The 12,400-nt window shown below is 39.2% G+C and overlaps 1 pseudogene; it reads right to left on the bottom strand.

Moving 5' to 3' along the window:
* Positions 1-3,130: 3,130 nt before the first annotated feature.
* Positions 3,131-12,400, bottom strand: part of LOC144368345 (KH domain-containing RNA-binding protein QKI pseudogene) — a 35,510-nt pseudogene continuing 26,240 nt past the window's right edge.

Below are 12,400 nucleotides of genomic sequence, written 5' to 3'. Positions count from 1 at the left end.
TAGATCTTTTCATCTTCTAATGTCTTCTTTGATTTCTCTCTTTAGGGTTTTTTAGTTTTCATTGTATAGATATTTCACCTCTTTCATTAAGTTGATTCACAAGTATCTTATGTTTTTTTTAAGTTATCGTGAGCAGGGTCGTTTTCCTCATTTCCTTCTCATAGGATTTTTCACTGATATACAGAAATGCCTTTGGTTTATGGGTACTGATTTTTATATCCTGCTACTTTGGTGAATTCATTTACTAGTTCTAGAAGTTTTCTGGTGGAGCTTTTTGGGTCTCCCAGGTATAGAATCATATGGTCAGCAAATAGTGCTAATTTAAGTTCTTCTTTTCCTATATATATTCCTTTCTTTCATCTGTCTAAATGCCCTAGCTAGTGTTTTAAGAAATATGTTGAATAGAAGTTGTGAAAGAGTGTATCCCTGTCTTGTTCCAGCTTTTAGAGGGAATGCCTTCAATTTTTCTCCATTTAGAATGATATTGGCCTGAGGCTTATTGTAGATAGCCTATCCAATGTTGAGATATGTTCCTGTTACCCCTAGTTTTTCTAGTGTTTTGAAAATAAAGGTGGTGCTGTGTTTTGTCAAGTGTTTTTTCTGCATCTATTGAGATTATCATATGATTCTTGTCTTTAAGTCTATTGATGTGATAAATTGCATTTCTTGATTTCCATATGTTGAACCAACCTTGCATCCCTGTTATGAATCCCACTTGATCATGGTGCATGAACTTTTTGATATGTTTTTGTATTTGATTTGCCAGAATTTTATTGAGAATATTTGCATCTATGTTCATTATAGATATTGGTCTTAAGTTTTTCGTCTTTGATGTGTCTTTGCCTGGTTTGGGGATCAGGGAGATATTGGCCTCATGGAATAAGTTTGGAAGTACTGCCTCTTTTTCTATTTCCTGAAATAAATTGAAGGGTATTGCTGTTAGTCCTTCTTTAAAGGTCTTGTAGAACTTGGCTCTGTAATAGTCTGGTCCTGGACTTTTCTTGGTTTATAAGCTTCTAATGGTGTCTTTTATTTCCTTACTTGATATTGCTCTGTTTTAATTGTGTACACCTTCCTGACTCAATCTGGGAAAATTATATTACTTAAGAAATTTGTCTATGCTTTCAATGTCTTCTATTTTATTGGAGTATAAGATTTCAAAGTAATTTCTAATTATCCTCTGTATTTCTTTAGTGTCTGTTTTGATATTACCTTTTTCATCAAGTATGCTGGTTATTTGAGTTCTCTCTATCCTTCTCTTCATTAGCATGGCTAAGGGTCTGTAAATTTTATTTATTTTTTCAAAGAACCAACTTTTAGTTTTGTCAGTGTTTTAAGTTGTTGCTATTGTTTGGATTTCATTGATTACCACTCTAATTGTAATTATTTCTTGTCTTCTACTGCTTTTGCTACTTATTTGTTGTTCTTTTTCAAAGGCTATGAGATGTAGTGTGAGGTCATTTTTGTGTTGACTTTCTCTTCTTTTAAGGAATGAACTCCATGCGATGAATTTTCCTCTTAGTACTGCTTTCATGGTGTCCTAGAGATTTTGATATGTTTTGTCTATGTTCTCATTTATCTCTATGAATTTTTAATCCCCTCTTTGATGTCTTCTGTAACCCATTGTTCATTCAGTAGCATATTGTTTAGGCTCCAAGTGATGGAGAAATTTTTATTTGTTATTTTGTTGTTGATTTCCAATTTTATTCCATTATGATCCAATAAAATGCATGATAGAATCTCTACTTTTTGTATTTACTAAGAGTTGCTTTGTGGCATAATATATGGTCTATTTTAGAGAAGGATCCATGTGCTCTGAGAAGAAAGTTTATATGCTTGATGCAGGTTAAAATATTCTATATATGTCAGTTAAGTCTAAGTTATTGATTGTGTTGAGTTCTATAGTTTTTTATTCAATTTTTGTTTGGAAGATTAATCCAGTGGTGAGTACAGTGTGTTAAAGTCACCCATGATTATTGTGTTCTGGTTAATTTGCCTCTTGAACATGGGAAGACTTTGTTTGATCAACACAGCTGCACCATTGTTTGGGGCATATGTATTTATTTATGTTTGTTATGTCTTGTTGGTGTATGGTTCCCTTGAGCAATGTGTAATGTCCATCTTTATCCCTTTTGATTAACTTTGGCTTGAAGTCTATTTTATTTTATATGAGTATTAAAACCCCTGCTTACTTTCATATTCCATGTGAGTGGTATGATTTTTCCCAACCTTTCACCTTCAGTCTGTGTATGTCTTTTCCTATCATTTGAGTATCCTGGAGGCAGCATATTGTTGGGTCTTTCTTTTTAATTCAACCTGCTAGCCTATGCCTTTTGATTAATAAGCTTAAGACATTACTTTTAGGGTTACTATTGAGACATGGTTCTTTGCATTACTTTTAAAACATCTTCTTCAGTTTTTCTCTCATGGCATAATCTTCCCATACTTCTCATATGAGAGGCAATATAAAAAATTGCATCATCTGCCTCGGAAGACACTGTAGTGACTGAGCAGTATATGAAACTTGAATACTTTTCAAATCACTTCACCAATGACTTGCCTGACTAAACTTCATGAATATTGCACCAGCACACAGTTTATTCAGAGAGAGTGTGACTTTGCTATGAGAAGAAAAGTTTTCTAGAACTCTGTCACAGTTACTCCCTCTGTCACTGTGTAGTCAAGGGCCACCTGTCTCCCTTGGAAGCCTTCTTCCCATTCTTTTGGGGTAAGACATTGAAAGATAATCAGTGCTGTGAGATTATTTGGGCCCTAATACTTTACTACTATTCAGTGCAGGTTCTAGAACCCCTTCCATCCACACAGGGTTAGAATTGGTGGATAAAAACTTGAGTTAGAAGACAACATTTTATTGGTGTTTTGTTTGCCTAGATAGTAAGACAAATGAACAGATAAGTCCTTCATCTTGCTGCACTGACCACAGGCAAGCAAAGGCAATGACCACTTAAATGATCAACAGGCAGGCATGATCAGGTCATTATTGGGCAAAGAGTTCAGAGACAAGAAGTTCATAGGTTAGTTGCCAGTATTCAACTCCACCTTCAGTCACAATCCTTTGTAAAGGATGGACACACATATCGTGCCTTCGAACCTCAGTAGCCACTGCACTTCACACACCTTTGGGTTCAATAGGGTACTCAAGGACTGAAGTGGCTGGTGCCAACGTGTAAGGTATTTGTAGGGTGTGTAGATTAACCCAACCTCTGGCCCTGGAGGGACAATCACAGCAGAATGGTGAGGAGTTCCTTTTGGCATGAAAGAGGTCTGTATTTGTCTGATAAAATGTATTATGGTAGAGTCAGCTGAAGACGAATACTCAGGGTCACTGGTGAGAGAAAAGGTGCAGCCCCATTTATGATCCTAGGAGCACCCTGGGCTGTTGCCACACAGAAAAACCAAGCAAGGGCTGATGATTTATTGTTGGCATCTCTGCAGGTGTCATTCAGAATCAGAAGCTCCATCAGCTGCATCTTCTTCCGTTTGCCCAATACATATTAGATGTACTTTATTCTCAAAATTTTATGAAGGATGGATAAAATTAAGGTTCTATAATTTTAACTCAGTTTGAACTGTTTTCTTTTTCTGCTGAAGGTACCAGTGTTTGCTTCCTTTCTTCAACTTCCCTGTATAGTTTTACTTTGCTCTAAGGGTACATCTGAATCTTCATGTATATGCTTCCAATTCAGTTTGCTCTATGTTGTTCCTCCTTTATCTGTCATTGATTCTTTGCCTTAGGCCATTGTTTCACATCCAGTTTCTGCCTCAAGCTCTTTAATGGTAAATTCTCTGAGGCCAAACATCCTCCCAAAAAAATTATATTTAAAACTTTTGAATTTTTTACACAAATAGAAACTTATTTTGTTCTTTGATATTCTCCAACTCTGTCCATTTACCTTTCAATGCTATAATTTCATTCTTCTTTAAGGCTGAATAATATTCCATTATGCATATATACCACAGTTTGTTTACACATTCAATTGTTGAAGGACATCTAGATTGTTTCCATGGTTTAGCTACTGTGAAATCAGCTGCTATGAACACTGATGTCACTGCATTACTATGGTGTGATTTTAATTCTTTGGTGTATACACCTAAGAGTGAGAATGCTGGGTCAAATGGTGGTTCCATTAAAAGTTTTCTAAGGAATCTCCACTCTGCTTTCCAAAGTGGTCACACCATTTGCAGTCACAAAAATTTGAATATTCTTTTACAGACACATAGTTTCTCTCATGTTCGGAACAACAGGCCTCACATAATCAGAGAATTTTGCACTCCTTTTCTTTTTTGTACTGCCATTTAATGTGTGTACATGTCTTTAAGTACTCTGCTAAGTTCTTCCTCTGGCATTCACTAGAAGTGGTTGAAGATCCTGCAGAATTTAGACAGGATGCTCAAGAGCTTCTTACCCTTCACCAACTGCATCAGGTTTTCTGGGATTATCATTTCCCTTGTCAATATTCCAGGCTCTGCAGATCACATCCCCTAATGTCTTGGCACCAACACCAGAGAGGAGGAATGGGCAGGGGCAACACCTTAGCACTGTCTGCTGGTGACCCAGTGTTTCTCTCTGCACTGACTCCTGCTCTGGGCTCAGAGCTGAGGCCCATGGAGGCTGGCTTGTATATAAGCTACAGTGAAAGTTGAGGAATGTGTATGTCCTCCAATGTGTGGAGACACAGTGACATTTACCACAGTAATTATGGTGGCCCAGCTGGATGGACAATCTTATCTCCTAGATGTATGCTAATAGAGGACTTGGTGACAGGAGACAAAATCTGCTGTTTAGGGCAAGCCCTCCAGGAGAATCCCAATGTAGACCATGGGAATTTGGCAACAGTCATGTCACCTGCTGCAGAGAATTACACATCTTTTGAAGAACAGCTCATGGTGCAAATCTTTTTGCTGGTAGGTAGAAAACAACATCAGTCATCACTTGAACATGAGGCCAGAACTGTGTGATTGCCAGTCAGAAGGTCAAGGAGGCTCAGCATCGTGGATATTTGCATCTGGGAAGGAACAAAAGCAGGGCTCCATCCAAGTATTCTGCATGAGTACATGGTAAAGGCCACATGTCTCCAACTTTCCAGTAACCAGACCCTCTCCCAGGAGTCTCATACATGTCCCCTGGGTGGATATGAGGCTCTTTGTACAAGTTGAGTGTGACACTATTGCTACCTGAGGACTCCAGTTCAACACTAATAAGAATACACAGAATTATGATTATTCAATGTCTTCTAACCACATTAAACTTAAAAAGGCATGCATAATTATTTTAATAATGTTATATAACCCACTATATCAAAAAGTGTGATTTCCACAAAGAATTGATGAATACTTATTTATGATATAATTTATATTCTTTTCTCATGTTGTTTCTTTGAAATACATTTTATATATTTATGTTACATGTCAATTTGGACAGTAAAATATTCTCAGAAATGTTTGATCTGTTTTCTATTTTCTCATTAACATTTGTTAAGGTAGATTTACTCTACCAAATAACTGAAGCATGCTTGGAACTTTTCTAACCACAGAGTTGTTAACAGAAATAATATTTACCCTTTGATATTTACATCCAGATATGTAAATGTGATTTGTTTATTAGAAGAAATTCTACTTTGAAGGAAATGGATGTTTGTTTCAAAACCACTGTTTGACCAACTATCTTATGAAGTCCATAATTTAAGTAGTATATTAACACAACACTTCTATATAGTATAATTGTTTAAAATTTTTATTTCTTCTTTTTAGATATACATGACAGTATTTGTTTTGTGTGTGTGTGTGTGTGTGTGTGTGTGTGTGTGTGTATGGAATATGATTTACCAATCTTGTGATTATACATGATTCAGAGTTACATTGGTTGTGTATTCATATATAGAAATAGAAGTTATATAAATAATTTGGGGGTATAAAAAAGCAGTCTTTTCACTATTCAATGTTACAAGTTTCTGCTATTTTCACATTTATGTTCACAGAAATGTAGTCTTGATTTTAAATGACTGTTTTCATCATGATGTTTTTAATGTAAAGAAAATAAACTCTGTGTTTGCAAAGTAATGAAGGTATTTTGGTACCAGATCATAATCACCAAAGAGTGATCTGAGAAGAAAATGATCCTGATGATGAGGTAGATCTTAATTCAATTGGTGTGTCTCAGGTGGCTTCCTTCCTTAGACACACACGTTTTCCCCAGCAACTCATGAACAAAATGTCCATGCTTTTATGAAGAGAGATTATCCATGTGGTCATGACAACGTATTTCCACTCACAGAGGTGACTGCCTATAGCCATGTAGAAACAGCAGAATCCATCCCTGAGTTCTAATATGAGGTTATTCCCTATGGGATGTACCCAGGTACCTCAGAGCAGATGGATGACATTAGACTTTTCATCATGGCATATTGATATTAGTTCTCAGTGAAATAGGCATTTACCCTTGAGAGACCTTGTTTTCCTTGCCTGCAGTGCTTCTGCCAAAACGGTTATCCATGGACTTAGTGAACAGCTTAACCACCATTGTGGTTTTCAACATGGGTCTTCTGAGCACAATGCTTATGTCACAGCCAATTAAGGGTGGAAATCAGGTATATTCCGGCCATTACTACTCTTACATTTTCCCAACATTCTAAAACACTTCACAAAAAGGTTGACTGGATTTTGAGGAGTCAAAGATGAAACTTGGTGAGTGGTTACACCCATATCCAATACATGATGATGTTTGTGGCATAGGCAGGATTCCCGGAACTGGAATGAGGGCATGGGAATGGGAGTGACTCCATTAGTAACTCACTAGCACAATGTTTGTTTCCCATTTCAGTAAATTAATCCTATATTGGTCTAGTGCAGAGGACTTAGTTCCAAACAGAGGACACAAGAATGACTGCTCTAACCTAGGTCCAAGCCTCCCTCTTGCTACTCATGACAAGGAATCGTTAGACCAAGTTGAGGTTATTGGGTCATGATTGGTCCTGATAATCAGAGAAATTAGTTTGCCACTGCTGACTCAAAATAAGGAGACAATGCATGGAAATAAGCATGTTCTCTAGTCCTTCCTTGGACTGCAGTTAAGGTCAAAATACCAAAACAAACCAACTGAGCAGGGATATTGCTGCACCAATGTTTTTTGAATTGACACTACTAGCTAGAGGTCAACACTAGCCAAAACTTTTTTTTTTTTTTGGTGGTCAAGGGACTTAGAAATGGGAAGTGAATGAAGTACCAGTGATGATCAGAGGAATTAGAATTCTATGGGAAAACATTTATTTTAATGTGAATGTATTTGAATATGTTTTCCTTCCCCAGTCTGACCTAGTGTCATCTAACATAGGTGTGTTAAAAATAGGTAACTATCCAAGCCTGGGAACACATTCTCCTGAGTTCAATACCCTGTACAAAAGCAAGAAAAAGTATTTAACATTTTATTTCAATATTTAATTTACAGACTATCATAGATGGAGGAAAATGAAACACTTGAGGTCAAAAAGTATACTGTATTCTCTTGCTGGGAAAAGATGCACATTTTTCGTTTTGACACTTTGATGGGTCATCTTATTAGATATAGCCTGGATGTCATTATTATCTTTAGGTAGAGACTGAGTGATCATGGAAATGGAAATGAGTTTCTGGTTGACACAGGTGGGATACGGTGCATTTTTCAGTTACAAATATAATAGCTTCAGTGTGTTTCTCAAAATTCATGACATGTATATTTCTGGTAGGAGGAGGAATGTTTTCTGTTGTACAAGCTATAAAGGATAGAAGTGAAGCCCTTCAATCCTGTGACTCATACCTATATATTTGTATCTGTTGGGTCACTATATAGAGAGGAGAGCTCAGGTTGTTCACATGTCCTTGGTTCACCTCCAGCATGGTTCTGATGCTTCAAGTCTTTCATAACCCAGAATAACTAGGAAGTCTGGGTCTATTTTCATTTTGCCAAATGCAAGGAATGAGTGGTACAAGATGGGGCATCAGGATATTTACCATGGAACTTAGCAGCATAGAGTAGCTTTCTGAGTATAGTGTGGCCTTCCTGGTCAATGATTAGTCAGGTATGTTGTTGGTGTGATGAAAAACCCAACAAGAATAAATTAGAGGACAATTTTTTTGACTCAGGCTTTCAGAGTTGTCAGTTCACATATGGCCATCTCAATTGCTCTGGGTCCAAACTGAGGCAGAATATCATGGCTGAATGACATAGAGAAGGAAAGCATCTTGAATCATTAGAATCAGGAAGCAGAGAGACTCCAGTCTCTTGAGAGAACAAGAACAAAATATAAACCCCAAACTCTCATCCACAGTGACAACTTCATTCAGCCATAGTCTACCTGCATATAGTTACCACCTATATCATTGGATTAACCACTGATTAGTTTACACCTCACAACATCTTCATTTCTCCTCTCAATATTTTTGCATTGTCTCACCCATGAGCTTTTGTGGGACACCCTATATACAAATCATAAGAGTCCCTCTATACCCATGTGGTAGATGTCTCTCTTCATTGATTTCTGTCCCCAAATGCATGGCACAGCTGGGCTCTCTGAGACCTCCACATGGCTGCAGTTCTGAACTTGAAGGGATGCATTTAAGATCTTATGGTATAACATTCATCTTTAGATTTTGAGAAAGTATGTATGGGTCACCATGAAAATGATGAATCTTCTGGGCATACTATTAATAGGAAGCCACTCATATAACCTGAAGGGACAAAAGAAGAGATTGAGGAGGTAAAGGTTTAGCATTAAACTTTTTTTCAAGTTTCTTTGGTCAAAATATCACCCTTGACTTCCCTTCTTCCTTGACTCAGGTTACAGTCACTTTCCAAGTGTTGACCCCTTTGCCACTCTTTCAATTCTTCTAAGCGTCTTTTTTTTTTAATCTGGGTCTAATTCAGATGGGCTGTTGCCCTTCCATGTTCCTGTCCATGGATAGGGCAGCTCCCTACTGAGAGACTATTGATGCCAAGTGACTCAGCATAAGGTCACCATGGGTGCTCACACTCCTCATAGTTTTCTCAGTAGCTCCAAGGTGGACTTTGGTTTTATCTTTGACATTTTATTTAATATCCCTCTTGCTGTTGATATGCTTTTATGGAGTATAAATATTATACCATTTTTACTTATTCAACCACCTTCTTTTATGGATTTACTACCAATTTTGGGATCAAACATTGTGTTTGACACATTCTACAATGGGCTATAAGTGGCCACATTTATTCTTATTTTTTAATCATCCATGCTTTATGTGGCATATTCAAATGCACCAGAATTCAGACCTGATAGACAAAACAAATTTAGGTTCCTTATTGTCTGTGAAGTTCATCAGTGTCAGGTTCCAGGGCTGAGCTCTGCAAAATGAGTTGCCAAGGATTCCTCAAGCAGGGAGGATACTGCCTTTCAACCATGGTAAATTCCAGTTCAGGGCTATAAACTGAGGCAGGTGAGCATAAAAGTCTCCTCAACGAGTCTGTCCATGTTCTATGCAGGGAGAAGTGACCAAGTTCCCCCTTCCCTCATGCAAGACTGCATAGAAAATTCTTCCTGAGGAGAGGTATGGTTGGAGGGGGAGGAAACTCCAGAAAGGACTGTGCAGGCATCTTTGGAAGACCCTAGGGTACAGAAGTCTTCCCAGGGATGACTTCTGGAAAATGATAATTCCCTGAGAATATCAGGAGGCCCATGCAGTAATGCGTGCCCTTCCCAGTGTCCTGGGGTGACCCTGGTTTAGTCTGATCCTCAGAATATGTCACTGCAGCCCCAGATAGAGTTTAAACTCTTCTGATGTCCATTCAGGGACTGAAGTTTGACTCCTCTTGTTCATCCCCAGGGCTGGTGTCACTCTTGAATTCTGTACAACCCCAGCAACTCTTCTGGATGCCTCTACTGCCCCTTGCTGGTTGAGGATTCACAGAGTAACAAACCCTCTCCTGGGGACCCTAAAGCCTCTGTCGCTGGAGAGCTTGGTGTCAGGATGTCCAGCTTCACTCTTTGCCAGTTGAGCTAAAATGTACCCTGTCCTGTGTTTCAGATTGGTGGCATTCACAGTGCATGGGAAGTCATGGCAGGTCAAGTTCCTGCTACCAGGTGAATTTTTTCTATTACAAGAGAATCCATCAAACTCAAGCCTACTACCCCACATGCAATAATTTAGAGAAATTTTGTCAAACCTTGTGCACATGCCTGCTTCTTACATATTAAGAAACCAAGACTCGTGTTCCATCTATGTCATTACAGATAATGAAAGACTGTTGCCAATGTGATTATTTCTATATGTGTTTTACCTTTTCTTAAGTTCCTCACTGCTCCATTACAAGCTTCCATTGTGATTGCTTTATTTTCCCCATCATACCACTTTAGTTACCTTTCATATCCTTTTATCTATATTTTAAATTTATTTTCATAGTGGTTTCTAATGCTTTATATCCACTGTTTTTCATCAATACCAATATAGTTTGCAATGATGCTGCCTGAGTTCTATTACCATGTTCCCTCTCCTCCTACCCTCATCTATTCTTGCATATGATGCTGTTGTCACAAGTATGATGTGCATACTGGCATTCTTGTGCTCATTTCCATTCTTCATTCAAACTATGAACATTTTTCTCCTGTCTTTTAATTCATATGGTAAACTGTTAATTATTTCAGGTGTTTGTTAGAATGATGGAAAGCTAACACAACAAGAATGTAGAACCACAGTCTAGTCCCTGCATCCCGCCTCCTGTAGCTTCCTCTGCTGCCTTTCACTGGATTCCAAGCCTCCTCCCTGCAGAAGCGCTTCAACTCTTTCTGGTCTTCAGTTCCCAGCTGGTCTCTGCTGCCACCTATTGGACTCTCTCTGTCAGGGAGGATTTTAAGCAATTGGATGGAGTGTTTGAAGTTAAAGAATTAAAATTGCCCTAAACACCACCATTGGGTTCCAGGCTGACTCCATCCCAAGTGTCAAATGCCTGATCCTTCCAGGTCTCTGGCTGGTACTGGTCAAGTGCCAGGACACTGACTTTACACAAAGATGCCGTGTGTCTTAACATGAGAAACCCTCCCTCTCTGTATCCCCATTAACTCATCAATAGAAGGAACTAGAAGATCATTGAGAGGGTGGTAAGTCTGATTCCTGAGGGAGAGCTATGGAAGAGTCTACACATCTTACCAAAGATCACCAGAGGTGCCAGTGTTCTTAGGTTCTCAGAGGCCTCTCCAAGGGGATTGGATCTAGAGAGCTAGTCCCTAACTGAGAATTGTGAGACTCAAAACCATTGTTCTGCCCCCAGAAAAATACTCAGTCATCCTCTGCCTCAGAATCCCCAATTCCCCACTCTGTAGTGGGACCATCATACAACATGAGAAGAACCATTGGGGATGAAAGGGAGCAGGAAGCTGAGGACACCTGGGCCTAGAAAAGATGAGTGTCCTAAAGCCACAGGCAGAGTTTCTGAGGCCTGTGAGTAGAAATCAGACAGCTAGGAGAAATCAGGAGGCTAGAGCAAGTCCTTCTGACAGGGGTGCAACTGTAAGGGCATACCTATTCCTTTTCCCCAGGAGAGACAAGCCAGGCTCCAGGGACACTGAGAAAAGGGCCAGCTAGACCCAGACTCCTCTGTCAGTGCCAGAATTCAGCTCTCAGTGTATCAGCTTGGAGCAGGGAAGGGTGTGGGCATCTAGAGCCGCAGCTGTAACAGCTGGAGAGATCCTCTGCCCAGCCCCCTGAGGATTTCCCGATATCAGGCCAGACCTGGACTTTTGAATTTCTGAGTGTGGCCATCATGTGAGGATGTGGTCTGTGGTGAGACATCTGCTGCCGGTGCAGGAGCTGGTCAGGGGAGGACAACTGAGGCTAGGGGAATTATAGCTGAAGATGCTATATTTAGGGATAATTCCTTTTATTCTCCCTGAGACTTGGGACAGTTCCTAGGGGAAAACACAGCTTCTGGATCCATATAAGGGTGCTGTGGATGGAACAGCTGTCACAGAATCCTAGGATGGAACTTGTCTCCAGTCCCCAAGATGTGAAGACTCTTGGGCCTGAAGTAGGAGTGAGACATGCACCCGAACAGGAGAAAAGCTGAACTGTCTCAGGGACCTCCCAGGGATTGTCCCCTGAGCCCTGCATGACATCTTTTATGCCACCTTGTTCATCTATAAGTTCAGTGACATGTGAGGTTTATTAACACCAATCCTGGCCCTCAGAACAGGAGAAAACAACATTGTGCCAAGGAAAGATCCAACCTGAGGATCCTCCTCAAAATCTGATCTAATGAGTTAAAATCATTCAGTCATGAATACCATTTTTCATTTTATCTCTTTCTTCCTTCTCTTCATGACCATCATTGATAATTGTGAAGATTCTGAGACTTTACCTTATTTGCAAGCTAAAATGC

This window comes from Ictidomys tridecemlineatus, chromosome 2 (assembly GCF_052094955.1).
Source record: "Ictidomys tridecemlineatus isolate mIctTri1 chromosome 2, mIctTri1.hap1, whole genome shotgun sequence".
NCBI lineage: Eukaryota > Metazoa > Chordata > Mammalia > Rodentia > Sciuridae > Ictidomys > Ictidomys tridecemlineatus.
This window is presented reverse-complemented; position numbering and strand designations above follow the sequence as displayed.